Genomic DNA, 18,733 nt, shown 5'->3' with positions numbered 1-18,733 from the left:
CTTGCTGCAAACTCACTCTCTGGATGCAAGCAAGAAATTTCTCAAGTGTGCGAGTCTTTGCATCTGCTAAAATGGATACAGATTTAGTTCCTGCTTCCTGTTTTTGCCTTGACCATGTCACAATCTTGCATGAATTTAAAGAATTTAAAGAATGGTAGATCACTCTCTCTCCATGACTTTTATAAATGAAATATACTAACAAGAATAATTTTTTTAAACGATAAGAGAAAAAGAAATAATTTCAAAATGAAAATTGGCATGAATGCTTGGTGCAGCTTTTCACACACAATTTCGAGAATCACATGCTTCTTCCCAGTGATTCTAAATAGAGCAGTGCATTCTTTTTTTTTCTATTCATTTATTCATTCATTACAGTGTATTACATGACACAATTTCATAGGTACTGGGATTCTCCCCCCTTCACCCCAAACCCCTCCCCCATGGTGAGTCCCCCCACCTTGGTGCATAACCACAGCCCAAGTTCTGCCGAGACTCCCTAATTAAAAGCTCACACCATACAGAGTCCAGCATCTCACTTGTCCAGTCAAGTTCAATGGCCTCTTAGGGAGGCCCTCTCAGGTTTGAGGTTAGAGCCAGCAGTGCGTCACCTCGATCAATTAGATCAGCAACAATCCAGGTACGATGAGACTGGTGCAGAGTCCACTGATTGACATAGTCCATCTTAGAGTTTCCCCTTGTCCAGTTTTTCGCTGCAAACATATAGCTTAGGTGGTTGATTGATCTACTCCATCTTCTATCTTTTCTTGGTTAATGTTTTGATTCGTCCATTTTGTTCAGGGGAATCCCCAAAGAAACTTTGAGGTGTTCCCAGTCTAGGCTCCTAAATTCACTACTAGTAAGCACAGTGCCCGCCACAGTCCATCACTCCGATCAGCTGGTGGTTGTAATCCCTGGGTTGGTTCTATTCTGAGCCCCGACCTCCACTGGAACCGATGAGTATTGCAGCTCTTCCCGGCTCTGTGATGAGCAGTGCATTCTTAAAAAGGAAATCTCATAGAAAAGTACACACTGAATGACAGTAATGAGTACGAGTTAATAAAACAGTATAACTACTGAGCCAGTGGGAACTGCTGCTCAGCAATGTTATCAGAGATCTCAGTTAACACTACATGAAGAAAATAAAGTGAAGCAAAATTTTAGAGAAACACAAAATAAGTGTACATGAAGGAAATGTTAGACTGTAATCCTTCTACTCTGCCCATACGTCATACACCATCACAATTTATCCCTAGCCTGTAATATAATATTGTTCCATATGCAAAACACCTGCAAAGAATTAGCATATGAAAAATAAAAAGCAAGAAAAATACTATCATTGTATCAAAAACTAAAGCAAAGGCCAGCACTGTGGTATAATATGTAAAGCTGCTAACTGCAACACAAGCTTCCCGTATGGAAATCAGCTGTTCCACTTCCAGCCGAGCTCTGTGTTCATCCCCTGGGAAAAGCAGTGGAAGATCATCCAAGTGCCTGGGCCCTGATCACCCACATGCAAGCCCTGGAGGAAGCTGCAGGCTCCAGGACTCAGCTTGGTCCAACACTTATTTTAGTCACCCGCGCAGTGAGCTAATGGGTAGAAGATCTCTGTGCCTTATTTTTTTTAAACATTCATTTATTTTTATTGCAATGTCATATATATATATATACAGAGAGAGAGAGAGAGAGAGAGAGGAAGAGAGACAGAAATATCATCTGTCCACTGACTTACTCCACAAGTAGCTGCAACTGCTGGCACTGTGCTGATCCAAAGTTAAAGGCCAGGAGCTCTTCCAGGTCTCCCACGCGGGTACAGGGTCCCAAGGCTTTGGGCCATCCTCGACTGCTTTCCCAGGCCACAAGCAGGGAGCTGGATGGGAAGCGAGGCTGCTGGGATTAGAAGTGGCATCCATTTGCGATCCCAGGGCACTGAAGGCGAACACTTCAGCCACTAGGCCAAGGCGCCTGACCCTGTCTCTTACTTGAACTCTCATTTGAACCTACACACACAGAAAAAAAAAATTAAAAAAAGAAGAAAAAAGTAAAAAAGCGATATTATTAAGATCTATTTACCATAACATATCACTTAAAAAACTCAGTTTAAGAAATCACAAACATCAATTATCACACAGTACTCAGATTTAGTCACATTTGGGGATGGAAGATCAAAGAGACAAAGACTTACATTAACAAAGGATTTTTTCAAAACGACTTGTCTGCAAAGTTGCTGTGCCACCCCAGGCCTCTGCCAAGCACAACACCAGCACCACATGCTGTGCCTCAACCTTGCAGCAAAGCTGTGAGGAAAACAAGGCTGTTTGTTCTAACTGCTGGAGTCTGTGCTGCTCTGGTGTCAGCAACAAGAAAACTGCTCCAGACCCTTAAGAGGAGCTTCACTGAGAAATGAGCTGGGGGCACTGGAGATGCTGTGGCTCAACTCAAGAAAATCAGGTCAATTAAAAAAAAATGCCACCCAACATGAAGTTTGAACTGTCCCTGGGCACTCCCCCCTCCTCACTGCACAATGGGTTCAACTGGGAGTCCTAGTGGTCAAGGTCAGTGCTGCAGAGTGAGGACCCCAAAGTCCCCCTCCTGGCCTCCGTCCACCCCGGGGCCTCAGGAGATGCTCTCACACACTCACCCTTCCCAGCTTCTGACGAGTCGGAGGTCCTGCAGAGGCTCCTGCGGGGAGGGAGCTCACAGGGCAGCACTGGCTCAGCCACCTGCGCCTCTCCACCAGCACAACCAGCAACGTGGCTATGGAGGCGCCCCACAACCTCCCGCCTGCTTCCACAGGGCTTCCTGGGGGCTCCCTGATTGGACCGTTCCCACAGATCCTGACTACGCATGACGTCACAGAATGCGCAGCCAATCAGAAGCACAAGGGGTAAAGGGGCAGTCAGGTAGGATTCTGGAGGGAGGGGTAGTGAGGGGTGGGGCTTCACCTCAGGCTGGAAGTGGCCTCCTCTCTTGCAGCTTGAGCCTTCCAACAGCAGGGGCCGCTGTCGCCTTTCACATTAGTCCACCTCCTGGCCACTCCTTCCCTCTCTGCTTCAGGTTCAAATCTGGAAACCCAGAAATGTAGGACAAGAGTCTGCGGATGCACCTCACTGAATGTTCATTAGTTTCTGGTACTTTTCTTCTTCATATTGCCAGGTTTTTTCCATTGGTTCATTTCACTTTTTAAAGTGCAGATTACACATTCACAATAGTGTGTAAGAGGTGAGAAGAGGCCTTGTCCAGATTCAATCTAGCAAAAGACAACTTGCAGTGATATATATATAATCCATATATATATATATTTCTATTTTATGCACTGGATTTCCTATTTTATGCACTATATATGTATTTCTGTAACTCGGTTTCCGCAGTTTGTGACTTTTGGTTTCTGTTTAAAACATCTTTTTAAGGGATTTTTTTTTTTTTAAGATTTTATTATTTTTGGAAAGCCGGATATACAGAGAGGAGGAGAGACAGAGAGGAAGATCTTCCGTCCGATGATTCACTCTCCAAGTGAGCCGCAACGGGCCGGTGCGCGCCAATCCGATGCCGGGAACCTGGAACCTCTTCCGGGTCTCCCACACGGGTGCAGGGTCCCAAAGCTTTGGGCCATCCTCGACTACTTTCCCAGGCCACAAGAGGGAGCTGGATGGGAAGTGGGACTGCCGGGATTAGAACCGGCGCCCATATGGGATCCCGGGGCTTTCAAGGCGAGGACTTTAGCCACTAGGCCACGCCGCCGGGCCCAATTTAAGGGATATTTTAAAATTTTTTTGTGGGAAAGTCAGATACACAAACAGGTAGAGAGAGAGGAAGGTCTTCCATCCACTGAATCCCTCCCAAATCATCTGCAATGGTCGGTACTGTGCCAGTCTGAATCCAGGAGCCCAGAGCCTCTTCCACTTCTCCACAGAGCTGTAGGGTTCCAAGGCCTTGGGCTGTGCTAAACTGTGCTCCCAGGCCATGATCAGGGAGCTGGATTGGAAATAGGGTTGCAGGGATTAGAACTGGTGCCCAAAAGCAATCCCGGCACATACAAGGCAAGGACTTAGAGCGCTGGGCCCTGTTTTAAAATATCTTACTTCTAAGTATTTCAGAAAACCTTTTCATAAACTTTTGAATGATTACGAGTTTTATGAAGAATGGTGTTTATATCCCAGAAATGAATTAATTGCAAGGCACTTCTTTCTTAATGAGTTTTACTATTATCATTTTGATATTTATTTATTTATTTATTTATTTATTTATTTATTTATTAAAAGACAGATATCCATAGAGAAGGAGAGACAGAGAAATGAATCTTGCATCTGCTGGTTCCCTTCACAAGCGGACACAACAGTCAGCATCGAGTTGATCTGAAGTCAAGCGTTTCATTCAGGTAATTTATGCGTTTGCAGTGTCTGAAAGCTTGGTACCATCCTCGACTGCTTTCCCAGGCTACAAGCAGGGAGCTGGATGGGAAGTGGAGCTGCCGGGATTAGAACCGGCACAATATGGGATCCCAGCACTTGCAAGCTAACGCTTTGTTCACTGAACCATTGTGCCAGACCCCTAATTTTTGCTAATTTTGTTAATAGATTGCCACAATAGCTAGTTCTCAGTATATACAAACACTCATTTGATGCTACAAATGTAACCTCACCTACTGTGAGTACCCTTGGAAATTTTACTGGTATTGGAAACCTAGAAGAAGTTCCTGGCTCCTAGGTTAGGATCTGCTCAGCTCTGGCCATTGCAGCCACTTGGAAATTCCTTGTGCCTACAGCATAAACAAGCTGCCTGTAAAGCAATATTATACAATCTGATCAATAATCAGTATTTCCCTCCACTCTCTCCCATCTAAGTCACACTGGGCTCCACCTACTTCTCACATCTCGCTCCTTCCTTCACCCTCCTCTGTCTGAAGTTCCCTAGCTAGCTTTCCTCACTGAGAATCTGAGCGGCCACAACCACTCCTACTCCCGCTCCTACTCCCTCTTCCTCTGCTTGAAACTGCAGTTTTTCCAAGGTTTAAGCATTTTCTTTTCTCTTTCATATATTTCATCCATCCCTACCCCTAATCCAGAGGGATGTGGTACAGGGTAAGTAACATCTACTTACAAACAAAACAAAGGAAAATGTTACTTGCCGAGCTTGTTCAGTACCTTGCTATAACAGAGTCCTACCAAAGTAATAAACATTCAACAAGATTTCTACACTTAAATTTTTATTTAAGGCCCAGTGAGGATGCCTATCAGCCGAAGTCCTCACCTTGAAGGCACCGGGATCCCATATGGGCACTAGTTCTAATTCTGGAAGTCCTCCTTCCTATACTGCTCCCTGCTTGTGGCCTGGGAAAGCAGTGGAGGATGATGATCCAAAACCTTGGGAGCCTGCACCCACATGGGAGACCTGGAGGAAGTTCCTGCATCCTGGCTTTGGCTTGGCACAGCATTGGCCATTGCAGTCATTTGGAGAGTGAACCATCAGATGCAAGATCTTCCTCTCTGTCTCTCCTCTTCTCTGTATAACTGACTTTGTTCTAAAAATAAAATAAATCTTTATAAAATTATTTTTATTTAAGTGAGATGAATATTTTCTTTTGTTAATTATTATTTCATTTTATAACACCTTTCATAGTCTCTGGGATTCCCCCAATCCCTCACCAAGCCCTCCCCCCAAATTGAATTCCTCCATATTGTTACAGTAGTACAGTTCATATCCAGTCATGATTCCGTCATTGTGGGCAAGGTCCATGCAGAAATTCCAACATCTGATTGTCCAGATAAATTCAACAGTTTCATTGGGTGACCCTCCTTGGTACAAAAGTAGAGCTGCCAGAATATCATCCCCTTCAATGAAAAGCCACTACACAACTTCAACAACATGAAGAAACATGGAAATTCACAACATCATGAAGTAAATTAACATGGTATTGAGTGACTAATTTGCTAGAAATTGCAAGTTCTTAACCACACCCTGTAACTACTTCATTGACATCTCAATTTTAGTATATACACAATCAGTTGCTATAAGCCTTAAAAATGCTTGTAGGGTATGATTCAGCTGTCTCCTGTCTATTTTCATTTTTATGGTTAGCAGCTTATAGTATTCAAGTGTGATTTTTACTGAACTTCACAAATTTTAGGATAGTCCAAACAGGCTTATAAGTCTCATATATCATATGTTAACTATTGAGCAGCAGAAGGAGGAGTGTGCAGAGAAAGCTTCAGTACCTTAGTGAGGAGTAACTGATCTTTGTGTTCTACCTTATAAGATATATGGAAATCCAAGCTGACTTTTTCCTCCTGATTCTAAGCTTTCCTTATGGTCTCTCTCTGTCTACCTGATCTAATTTTTTTTGGGGGGTGGGGGTATTGTGGAGCAACCCTGATGGTCATTGCAAAAGAGGGTGGGGAGCCAAAGTTGGAACTAAGTGAGGACCAGAGAAAGCTCCTCTCCTGAGTCCCAATGGAAGTTTACTGTTCTTCTGCTTCTGAGGACTGCTCAGGGCTCCTGGCTGTTGTTCCAAAGATGTTAGATCCTGTGAGGAAGGACCTGGGCATTTTTCATCCAGTGTGGGAAATCTGATAGTGAAGAGTTGGCTTCAGAGTTCTTGGTGTATGTGGGCACCTGAATTCTCTGTGATCTCCTTGGCAGTTGGGATATAGTCCTTCATGCCCATACTGATATTTCTTGGTGATGTACCAGGAGTCTCTGTGGTTAGTATACAAGCCTCCTCCTGTCCTCCTGTTCCACTCTGGGGTCCCCTCCTGCTCTGTGCATATGACTTTCTGTTAAGAGACTGTCAGGATCACTCTTGGATCCCACTGTATGTCTTTATACGTTTTGCTAATGTCAAACACAGATTTGAGTCTGGAGTCTATAAACTTCCTGTTACAATCTTGATAAATTATACTTAATTTCTTTCTCACACATTCTAAGAAGGTGAAAGATTTCTCTATTCTCCTGACCCATTGTAGATTAACATAGGGTGTTAAAAGTGTATCAAGCGTTTCAGTTCTTTTTTTTTTCTTGTAGATATATATATATATATATATATATTTAATTTTGAATATTTGAATTATGTGTTACAGTTTTATATATACACTGGGATTTTCCCCCAAAGTCCCACCCCCAACAAATTTTCCCCATTTTACTACAGTGGTATAATCCTTCATGAGGAATTATAATTCCATCACTTTCTTATTTAAGTGTACCTGAACATTGCTGGAACAGACAAATACAGACAGTACCACATTCCATGTCTACACTTGTCCAATAGTTTCTTGGGAATCCATCTTTCATCTGGATGCAGGGATGCATGTTGTATTATACTCCCACATCTGGATATGGTAGACCCCATGACCCCATCACTATACATTTCCATAATTGAGAAACCATGAAGCAATGTCAACAACTGACATGAGCTAGAACAACAACCTCAACAACAACAACAAAATACAGTTCCATGAAAAAACATGCCACTGAGTAACCGACACATGGGTGACAAGAAGGAGATACAAAAGTCTCTTGAGAAAAATGATGATACCATATAATCCATGAGCCAGCAATAAATTTGACAAGAGAAAAGCGAGCATTTTTGCTGGGATCCCATGTGAGCTCCAGTTCTAATCCCAGCAGCACCACTTCCCATGCAGTTCCCTGCTTGAGGACTAGGAAAGCATTGAAGGATGGCCCAAAGCCTTGGGACCCTGCACCCATGGGGTAGACCTGGAGGAAGTTCCTGGCTCCTGGCTCCAGATTGGCACAGCACCAGCCATTGTGCTCACCTGGGGAGTGAATCATCAAATGGAAGATCTTCCTCTCTGTCTCTCCTCCTCTCTGTACATGCAACTTTGCAATACAGATGAATAAATCTTAAAAAAAAAAAAAAAAGAGAGAGTATTTGGAATAAATAAAACTGAAATAAAAGACTTGAAAACACATAGGATGCAGCCAAAACAAAACAAAACAAAACAAAACAAAATGAAAACAGTGTTGATTGGATTATTGAAGTTACACATTCCACTCTGGTTTCCTTATATAAGAGAGAACATACGATATTTATTCTTTTGTGACTGACTCATTTCACTGAGCATAATGGTCTCTAGTTGGGACCACCTAGTTTTAAATAGTATAATCTCATTGTTCTTAATAGCTGAATAATATTCCATGGATTAGATGTACTACAGTTTCTTTAACCACTTTTCTTTGGATGCTCATCTAGAGTGTTTCCATGTCTTTGCTATTGTAGCTTTTGGTACTGTAAATAGGATTACGGATCCCCTTCTCACATGCAGATTTCATTTCTATTGGGCATATTCCCAGCAGCAGGATAGCTGGGTGATATGGCAGATTTATTTGCAATTCTCCAAGCACTCTCCATACTGATTTCCTCAGTGGTTGTATTAGCCTACACTCCCACCAGCAGTGAAGGAGGGTGCCTTTCTCCCCACATCCAAAGTATCTGGCACAAATGGCCAGGCCCAGCCTGTCTTCATCTCCCGAGCTCCCCATGTGAACCCAAGCTCCCACTTGGCTCCTGCACGGGCTGATCTGTGGCTGCCTCTGGATCCCTTGTTGTTCTTTGTGTCCAGATCACAGCTCACAGGTGGCTTCTGGGTTTACTGTTTCCTAAACACCACTCAGCCATCGTTGCCTCTTCCCTGTGTCCCAGTGGGTCTTCAAGCACCTCCCTGTTGACTTCCTGGCCCCTAACTTTTTCTGTAATCTGCTCTCTATTCCTTAGCCTATCTAATAATTTTCCATCATCCCAAACATGTCTACACCCTTTGCCAACCAGTGAGATTTTCTAAATGTAAACTTAAGAATTCCTAGCCTCCTGTGCCCTAAGAACAATGTTTGTGCCTGATTAAATACAAGTCTTCTTTTTAAGATTGATTTTGTGTTGATTGCAAAGTCAGGTATACAGAAAGGAGAGACAGAGAGGAAGCTCTTCCGTCCGATGATTCATTCCCCAAGTGACCACAAAGGCTGGTGCTTGCCCACAAAAAGCCAGGAGCCAGAAACTTCCTCCAGGTCTGCCACAGTGGTGCAGGGTCCAAAGGCTTTCCCAGGCCACAATCCGAGAGCTGAATGGGAGGCAGGGCCGCCGGGATTAGAACCAGCGCTCGGAGGGTTGTCTATTAACTATTTCAAAAAAGTTATCAGGAGTTGTAAAGGCAGAGAAGAGAGTGTTTGCAAAAGGGGGAAAGTAGTTAGCTGCCTGTTTAAGGACTGAGGGGACAAGAAGCAGAGAGAAAGAAAGGCAGAAAGAAGTTTAAGTCCGGGGCTTAAGCCTTCCCTCCCCCCAAAAAAATCACAACAATAATAAAAACAATCGTAGCCGGCTTTCCAATAATAAAAAAAAAATAAAACATAAATATAAAATAAAAAAAAAATAAAAACAATCGTAGGGCCCGGCGGCATGGCCTAGCGGCTAAAGTCCTCGCCTTGAACGTGCCGGGATCCCATATGGGCGCTGGTTCTAATCCCGGCAGCTCCACTTAACATCCAGCTCCCTGCAGTTGAGGACGGCCCAATGCATTGGGACCCTGCACCCGCGTGGGAGACCTGGAAGAGGTTCCTGGTTCCCGGCATCGGATCAGCACCCACCGGCCCGTTGCGGCTCACTTGGGGAGTGAATCATCGGACGGAAGATCTTCCTCTCTGACTCTCCTCCTCTCTGTATATCTGACTTTGTAATAAAAATAAATCTTTAAAAAAAAATAACAATCGTAGCTGGCAGCTGCAGCATCAGCCGGAGGTAGAGGGAAACACTCCTTTTTTGATCCCGATTCCAGTTCGCTTCTCTCTCTCTCTGTCTGCCACCTCTGTCCCCTTCATTCCTCCCCTCCACAAATTGCTCTCCTCCACCTGGTTTCCTCAAACCCCGCTATCTCCAATCACCCCCGCCCGCCCGCCTCCCGTCCACCTCCTTCTCTGTCGCCCCCCTCCCCCACGTTCCCCTCCGTGCCCAGGGTCTCCGGCCTCCAGCGAGCCGGCCCCACACACAGCGCCCGCATGTACAACAGATGGAAACGGAGCTCAAGCACCTGGGCACGCAGCCGAATTCTGGGGGAGGCTGAGGCAGTGACAACACCACGGCGGCGGTGGTAGGCGGCAGCCAAAAGGCCCATGAACGCCTTCATGGTGTGGTCCCGTGGGCAAGGTCGCAAGATGATCCAGGAGAACCCCAAGATGCACAACTTTGATATCAGCAAACGCCTGGGCCCCGAGGGAAACTTAGTGGGAGATGGCGAAGCGGCAGTTCACTGCAGAGGCCAAGCGGCTGCGGGCGCTGCACGAGAAGGAACACCCAGATTATAAACATCTGCCATGGCTGAAAACCAAGAAGCTCTTGAAGAAAGGTAAGTACACGCAGCCTGGTGGGCTGCTGGCTCCCGGCGACAACAGAATGGCCAGCGGGGATGGGGTTGGCACCGGCGTGGGCACGGCCGTGAACCAGTGCATGGACAGCAACGCCCATGTGAATGGCTGGAGCAATGGCAGCTACAGCATGATGCAGGACCATCTGGGCTGCCCGCAGCACCGGGGTCTCAACGTGCATGGCGCGGCTCAGATGCAGCCCATGCACCACTATGATGTCAGCGTGCTGCAGTACAAATCCATGACCAGCTCGCAGACCTACATGAACGGCTCTCCCACCTACAGCATGTCCTACTCGCTGCAGAGCACCCCCAGCATGGCGCTAGGCTCCTTGGACTAGGTGGTCAAGTCCAAGGCCAGCTCCAGCCCGTCTGTGGTTACCTCTTCCTCCCACTCCAGGGAGTCGTGCCAGGCCGGGAACCTCCAGAACACGATCAGCGTGTACCAATCCGACTGCACATGTCACAGCACTACCAGAGCAGCCTGGTGCCCGGCACGGCCATTAACGGCACACTGCTCCTCTTGCACATGTGAGGGGGGGCCCACCAGACAGCAGACTGGAGAAGAACGGGGGGTGGGGCGGGAGGGGAGGTTGGGGGTGATAGTGGGGTGGGGAGTAGCGGGAAAGGCATTTTCAGAGGAAAAGGAAACAAACAAAAACCCGGGAAATGGGAGGGGTCCAAAAGTAGAGTGAGAAGGAAGTATGACGAAAACAACAAGCGTATGCAACACAAATCCTGGTATGCTGACAAAGAACATTTCATTACTCACAGCAAGTGACGGCTTCAGAGGAGACCACCAATCCCTTCTACGCTCAACGCAAAACCTGAGCCGCTGACAAGATAACTTTATAAAAGATGTAGAGATGCTAGACTTCTTTCGGGGGGGGGGACTATTTTTGTACAGAAAAAAAAAACTGGCTCGTGGGTGGACTGGGGAGGGCCTGGGGAATGGACCTTGTATAGATCTGAAGTAAAAGAAAGCTGCACACAACTTTTCTTTTGTTTAATTGAAAGGTGGATATTGGAGAGGAGGAGAGACAGAGAGGAAGATCTTCCATCGGATGATTCACTCACCAAGTAAGCACAATGGCTGGAGCTGAGCCATTATGAAGCCTGGATACAGGAGCTCTTCTGGGTCTCCCACGAGGGTACAGGATCCCTCTAGGCTCTAGGCTGCTCCAGGCCCAGGTAACTCCAGGCTTCCTGCTGCTCTAGGCCCAGGCTCACTCAGCCCAAGAAACCAACACACCTGCCCCACTGCTCCACTTGCTGCTGTAGAACCAGCTGGGCACTACCAGCCACCCAGCACCCCCAACAGGCTGCTCACAGACCAGGCTGCATGTGGGGCCTTGCCCTGCCAAGAAGCTCCTAGACCACACTGTCCGCTGTCAGCAGCTCGAGAGCGAGTTGGGCTTAGCCAATGATCTCACTCCCTCAGCAGGCAGTGTGCTTGCCAGCTACTCCAGGGCTGTGCCCGTTTAGCCGGTGACCCTGCAGCCCCAGCCTGAACACCTTGAGTCCCCTACCACACAACATGCCCACTGTGCCTCCTTACCTGACCCTCCAGTGTCATCTCCAACACACCTAGCCTACTTGGAAGCTCCTCCAGGGCCAGAAGGGCTTGGCCCCACCACACTCATTTCTAGCCTGCCCGCCCCCATAGCCTTCCCACTGCAGGTTAGTGTGGTAGTGAAATCAACATGAAACACTGCAACAACCTATTTCTTGTCTCATGAAAAAATGTTCATGTGGACAACTCCAGTTTGCAAAGCAGGGTTTATTTAAGAAGCAGAAGGGAGGTGGCCTGCCCTAGCAGCAGGAGGGACTCCAAGGGAGGAAAGACCCATGAAAAAGATGGAAATTGTGTCCATTCAGCACCATCTCAGGGAGGGGTTGACATGAGTCACCCCAAGGGCAGAGAGAAAGAAACTTATTCACAATGGGCAGTAATGTCTGCTGCTCTCCCTTCCTTCAGAGAGTGACCTCAATGTCAGAGTTAGAAGGTTTTTATGAAAAGAGTGAGTTCGCCGGCCCCACCTTAGGAACCAGGTGAATTGGACAGCCACAGGAGGCTGCCATATTTACAATGGGTGGGCTATAGCACTGCAGGAGGCTGTCAGCTCTAGGCTGGCTCTGACAGGAAACCTAACACCCCTGTCCTCCATCTTGCTCCTCTGGAATACTCTCATTCTCCCTGGACCCACAGCACATCTAACATTCCTGCCTTGGCTGCTGCAGCAAACACAGGTCTTCAGAGCTGGCAAAGTCTGTGCTTCTAGCCCACCTGTCATGCCTCCCTCAGGCTTCTCCAGGTACTCTGCCTGCAGCTCGCTCTAGAGACAGACTGGCTTGGCCAGAGTAACATGCCCCACAACACATCCTCCCAATCAACCAGCCTTGGCACTGCCAGGTCAGATGAACCCAGGAGGCACTTTCCATGCCCCAGCCTGCTTGTCAAACCCAACAAACAAATCTGAGTCTCACGATACTATTAATAAATAAAAAAGTAAAATAATAATAAGAAGAACCTGGTATTTTAGAATTTTGCGGAACGTTGCCAGTAACGGTGGGTAGTTCTGTGCCAGTGCAAGAAGGGCCAACACAGAGCCTAATGGGCTACTTGGTGCTGTCCAGTCTGGATCTTTGTGATGTGCACATCCACAGCAGGGAAGAAATACAAGTAACTGTCCTCCCATCCATTCAAGCCCTTTGGATCAGTGTGTTTTCTTGTCTGTCAGACTCTCTACACACGTATATGTGTGCGTGTGCTAGGGGAGAATCCTGTGACATCACAGGTTTTTTTTTTTTAGATTGATTTTGTTTTTATTGGAAGATCAGGTCTACAGAGAGAAGGAGAGACAGAGAGAAAGATCTTCCATCCACTGGTTCAGTCCTGAAGTGCCAGCAACAGCCAGAGCTGAACCAATCCAAATCCAGGAGCCAAGAGCTAGGAGTTGTTTTCTTACTACCAAATAGACTAAATGCTACCATTTTGTTTGATCTCTTGGTCTTTGCAGTATGGATGCTATTTTCAACAGCTGTGTGTGTTAGGCGTGCATTTTTGTTTTATGTGACTGATTCCATCTCTGTAGTAATTAGAAAGTATTTTAAATAAGAATGAAAATAAGGAAGAATTATTTGAGGGAAGCACACAAGACAATGTTCAAGTACCCTGAATGTGATGGTGGAGCAGTTCTCTAAGTTTCTGTTAGATTGAAAAAACTTTTTCAAGGTCTGGCATGTGATTCAAATGATTTTAGAAAATATAAACAAGTCTAATGACCTTAGAAAATATAAACAAATGATAAAGAAGATAGTATTCATTTTTCCACTACTCAGAAGTTGTGTTGAAATTACTGTGCCCTGGGTCAAACTTACATCTGCAAACTGCCATCCCATATCAGAGCACCAGTTTGAGTCCTGGCTGCTCCATTTCTGATCCAACTCCCTGCTTATTGCACCTGGGAGACCTGGCTGAAGCACCTGGTTCCTAGCTTTAGCCTAGCCTAACCCTGGAAGATCTCTTTCCCTCTGTTACCATGTCTTTCAAATCAATCAATCTGCCATGGCTTCAGTGGAGGGTTCCTTGTTCCCTGTACTGTGACCTACAGGAAGGTGCAGGTGCCCACCAGCACGGCCTGAGATAGGCAGAGAGGAGTGTGCAGCTGGCCCTGGGTCAAACCCTGCACTGGGTCACAGTAGGCTGTGGGATGAAGTCACACAGGAAATGGCACCAGGAGTCCATCTTGCAAGCACCAACAGAGTAAGGGTGATGGGTCACCACATCTAGCCATGCATAGAGGCAGCAAAGGCAGGGACCACAGAGCAGAATCAAGAAACTACCCAGGGGCAGGTCCTGGCTCTCCCTGGATGGGATGCTAGAGTCTTCCAGAGGTAGGTCCTGGTTAGCCCTGGGTAGGAGGTTGGGGTTTTCCAGGAATAGGTCCAGTCCCTGTGGGTAGTTTCCTGCCCCTGGAAGACCTTTATTCTGATGGGTGTGGGACAGTGAGAAGGGAGGGAAGCAACAAGGCCCCTGGATGGTTCCAGCCCCTGACACCAGGGGGTGGAAGCATGGTCCACCCTTGGAAAAACTGAACCCCTGAGTCAGGGGCAATCAGGACCTACCCCTGCAAGACTACAGCACCCAACATGGAAGAAGCCAAGCGCCCAACCCCGTGGGGGAGAGGACATTCCCAAGACGACCCCAGCCCCCAACCAAAAGAAAGCACAATCCGTCCCTGAAGTGGGAGGCAGAGACTTCCCCTGGAAGACCTCAGCCACCACCCCTTGGGGGAAAGAAACTCCCCCACCAGGGAAGGCCATAGCCCGCAACCCATGGGAAATAGAGACACCTTTGAAAGACTCCAGCGTCTGACTCCCAGGGGAAGCAGGACCTGCCCATAGAAAACCCCAGCGGCAGACCTGGTTGGGGAAAGAGGCTAAAGTCCTCACTTTGAACACGCCCCAGGATCCCATATGGGTGCTGGTTCTAATCCTGGCAGCTCCACTTAACATCCAGCTCCCTGTCTGTGGCCTGGGAAAGCAGTCGAGGACAGTCCAAGTCTTTGGGACCCTGCACCCGTGTGGGAAACCTGGAAGAAGTTCCTGGCTCGTGGCTTCAGATCGGTGCAGCACCAGCCGTTGCGCTCACTTGGGGAGTAAATCATCAGACAGAAGATCTTCCTCTCTGACTCTCCTCCTCTCTGTATATATGACTTTGTAATAAAAAAATAAATAAATCTTAAAAAAATAATAGAACCAGCGCCCATATAGGATCCTGGCACGTGCAAGGCGAGGACTTTAGCCGCTAGGCCACACCACCGGGCCCTTTTCTTCTTTTTCTAAAGTCACTAATGCCTTCTTGCTAGCCCTACCTGATGACCTCAGCTGCACCTAATCACCTCCAAATGCAATCAGCATATGAGTTTGGGGAACAGTTTCCAATGTGAACTCTAGTGGGGGACACAGCCAAAGTCCACAGTACTTGCTGCATGAATAAGCTTCTAACACAAGAGACCTTTGCTGATGGAGCTGCATCTACCCCTAGTTTCCTGCCTGACACAGTGGGAGTTTAGGTAGTGAAGGAATAGATATACATTGTCGTAATCTGATTCTTTTCTATTTTAGTTGCATTTTTAAAAAAAGGTTCATTTTATTTTTATTGGAAAGTTAGATATACAGAGAGGAGGAGAGTCAGAGAGGAAGATATTCCATCCGATGATTCACTCCCTAAGTGGCCGCAAGGGCCAGTGCTGTGCCGATCCGAGGCCTGGAGCCAGGAACTTCTTCAGGTCTCTCACACAGGTGCAGGGTCCCAAGAGCTTGGACTGTCCTTGACTGCTTTCCCAGGCCACAAGCAGGGAGCTGGATGTTAAGTGGAGCTGCCAGGATTAGAACCGGCGCCCATATGGGATCCCAGCACATTCAAGGGGAGGACCTTAGGCACTAGGCCATCATGCAGGACACAAACCCCTTGTTTTTTGTGACAATACTTTGCGATTTTCCAAGGTCTCATTTCAACTAGCTTTTGAGTCAGCACAAGATCATTTATACTTAGGTGCCTTTAAAATGTATTTACTTATTTGGAAAGAGTTAGGCAGAGACAGGAAAGGATAGAAACAGAGAGAAAGCTTCTATCTGGTGGTTCGTGCTCCCAAAAGATTGAAATTCTCAGGGCTAGACAGGGCAAGGCCAGGAGCCAGGCCCTGATGGAATTTTCCTCAAACTGTATTGACAACAACTAATATGGATATTTTTAACTGTTAATAGTCAGTACCAGTGGTTACATTTTATGCTTTTATTTGAATGAAACAATTAATTACTAAACAATTTTATCTAAAGAAAGCATATTTACTGTTATTTCAGAAGCTAATAGGAACCAATGTGATGTCTTGGATGCAAGGACCCAGCCTCTGTGTGTCTAGGTGTGACTGACATCCCAAGAGTGGGGTGTGGAGGGTGGAGTGCCCTGCCTTGAGTGCTCACCCATCCAGGCTTCCTAAGGGACCCTGGACAACAGAGAATACTGGATAATGCAACACAGGGCTGAGCCCTGAGTGACCCCCTTCACAAGCTTTGATTGGGTACAAGCACTGGTTTCTGCACCGGGAGCAAGCAAGCATGGAGCCAGAGCAGCAATGATTCAGCTGTTTGTCTTCCCCTGTGAAAATATCACACCAGGGGCCCAGTGCAGTAGCCCAGTTTCTAAAAAGTTTCTAAAAGTCCTTGCCTTGCACACAGCAGGATCCCATATGGACGTGGTTTCGTGTATTCACAGCCCCACTTGCCATCCAGCTCCCTGGTTTAGGCCTGGGAAAGCAGTCAAAGCCAGTCCAAAGCCTTGGGACCCTGCACCTGTGTGGAAGACATGAGAGGTGCTCGTGCCTCCTGGCTTCAGATGGGATCAGCTGCAGTGGTTGCGGCTGCTTTGGGAGTGAATGATCAGACAGAAGATCTTCCAGTTTCTCCTCCTCTCTGTATATCTGCCTTTCAAGAAGAATAAGTAAATCTTCAAAAACAGAAAAATTCTCACTTTCTTATAGACCCTGAACCATTTTACCATAATTAACCCTAATTAAAGATTGTCAAAAATATAATAATAATAATAGAAATATTCCCCAGTATATTAAAAAAAGAGAAAAATTCAATGTGATGGGCACAAAAGATCACCACAAAGCCGTTGGCACTTGCTCTCTGTTTAGTCCACATTTTCTTTCTGTGTTCAGGAGAATGGCCTTGTCCCTGCTGCCTCAGAGGAAGCGCATCTCCCCAGGTCCGCTGTGCAGGCTGTCCTCCAGGTGACCAACGTGTGAGCCTTTTGTTCCGTGAGGTCTTCATGTGAGCCTGCTCTCCTTCAGTGCGTTGATGGTCCCGTAATGGGTTGATAGACACTGGGAGTGTTTCCTTGTGTCACCTCAAAGATTGGAATGTGCTGGGTGGGAACCAAACTTCACCCCAGGGCTGAAGAGGGAACCAAACCTAGATCACAGGTGGAGGAGGGTGGAAACTTGAACTTCAGTCTAAATAATGGGATTATCAAAATGACTCCATGTAAGCCCTGCCCAGGTGACCTGATTATGCTAATAGGCTCCAGGGAACACATTCCAATCCAATGAGTCACTGTTGACAGGCCCTGGGGGATTTCTCAAATGAACTCACAGGGCAATGTCTGTTTCTACACAAACTACCTCAAGGTGGAAAATATCAGGGATGGGGGTGAAGCTACTCGCACCACAGGAATGAAAGGCATAAACAGATGCAGGGAGTGGGACACCCCTGGGTCTGCTTTGGATGGTGCCTAAGAGTGACCAATCAGAAGAGCGTCTGCGTGTGGGCTGAGTCTAGGTGCCAGTTAGGCTGTCAGCTGATGGGAAGCAACACCCCTTCTGCTAAGACCTGCCCACCTCAGGTACTTAAGGCCCTTGCCAAGGCAATAAGCTGGGATTCTTTCTGAGAAAAGTGAACTGCACAGCAGGTTTCTGCGCTGCACAGCTTCCCAGAGCATCCTGCGAGCATCCTGCGACTTTGAATCGTGACACGGAGTGACAGAACAATTGGGTAAGTGGGCCTGTCTTCTGTGTTCGGGATATCCCCGCGTTTTTGAGAGAGGCTCTCCAGTAAGCCTCAAGCACACAACACACACAGAAAACCACACCCAAACACACAACCAACACACACACACAACCACCACACACACACACACACACACACACACATACACAGCCTCCCTTTTATCCCACCACAGTCCCAACCCCATAGCCTCAGGCTCAAAATCCTATTCACGCCCCCTCACTTGTAGATTTGAACACAGGCCAGGGAATTGCAGCTTACTTCCTGTAATAATGTCTTTCTCAGTGAAAACTAGGGATTGCTCTAGTTCTTCTGAAGGGTGCTTCAGGCCTGACTCCCCAGACATCAGACTAAAATGGCCCAGAGGATTTTTTGAGTATCCCAGGTACGCCTTGACTGTGCGAACATCTCCCACTGGGAGCCCTACATGTGCCACCAATGCCCTAACAGCTTCACACCACCCGTCATTGTCACCAACACGGCCATACCCATCGATACATCATTCTTCCCCTTTTGGCACCTCCTCCCCTAGGACACCCAATTCTGCAGTGTCATCCCCAGGGTCACACTTTGAGTCCTCAGGCGTCTCCACCATCTACCAATGTTCACCCTTCCCTCAACATACAGCCCAATCTCTACCCGAGGGGAATTTCCCAGCTCCCATGAGCAGCTCTGCAATGACTTGGATAATCCAAACAGCATCACACATGACTCACTTGGGGATGCCCAGACCTACCGAGGGCTCCCCATTCAGTCTCCCGTCCCCTCAACTCAACCCCACAGATTCTCTCCCG

The 18,733-nt window shown here is 47.1% G+C and overlaps 1 pseudogene; it reads left to right on the top strand.

Moving 5' to 3' along the window:
- The first annotated feature begins 2,756 nt into the window (after positions 1-2,756).
- LOC101530473 (transcription factor SOX-2-like) lies at positions 2,757-10,902 on the top strand (annotated as a pseudogene).
- The last annotated feature ends 7,831 nt before the right edge of the window (positions 10,903-18,733 follow it).

This window comes from Ochotona princeps, chromosome 4 (genome assembly GCF_030435755.1).
Source record: "Ochotona princeps isolate mOchPri1 chromosome 4, mOchPri1.hap1, whole genome shotgun sequence".
Classification (NCBI taxonomy): domain Eukaryota; kingdom Metazoa; phylum Chordata; class Mammalia; order Lagomorpha; family Ochotonidae; genus Ochotona; species Ochotona princeps.
The sequence above is the reverse complement of the archived record's forward strand: the minus strand, read 5'-3'. Positions and strand labels throughout refer to the sequence as shown.